This window comes from Carlito syrichta, unplaced genomic scaffold (assembly GCF_000164805.1).
Source record: "Carlito syrichta isolate Samal-C Ts95f unplaced genomic scaffold, Tarsius_syrichta-2.0.1 Scaffold316037, whole genome shotgun sequence".
Lineage (NCBI taxonomy): Eukaryota > Metazoa > Chordata > Mammalia > Primates > Tarsiidae > Carlito > Carlito syrichta.
Window position 1 is genome coordinate 694,496 of NW_007260133.1, and position 478 is coordinate 694,973.

Genomic DNA, 478 nt, shown 5'->3' on the forward strand with positions numbered 1-478 from the left:
AAAAGAAAGAAAAAAAAAAAAAAGAATGCTCATAGCAGCTTTAAAACACAAATACTGTATGATTTGTTTTTGTTTTTGCTTTTCTTTTGAGTTGGAGTCTCACTCTGTCGTCCAGGCTGGAGTGCAGTGGCATGCTCATGGCCACCGCAGCCTTGACCGGCTGGGCTCAGGTGATTCTTCTGCCTCAGGCTTCCCGGTAGCTGCAACTACAGGCCCCCGTCACCACACCAGGTTAATATTTTGATTTATTGTAGAGACGAGGTCTTGCCAAGTTGCCCCAGCCGATATCCTCTCGCCTCGACCTCCCAAAGTGCTGGGGTTACAGGCATGAGCCACCGTGCCTGGCACAATATATGATTTGCTAAGCACCAGAAAGACAGAGAAATTCTATATTTTTGACAATAGAAGTGAGTCCATGGAAACCTAAAATTCGGGCAATTTTAGCCAAAGGTTTTAAATCATGAGCAAATGGGTATCC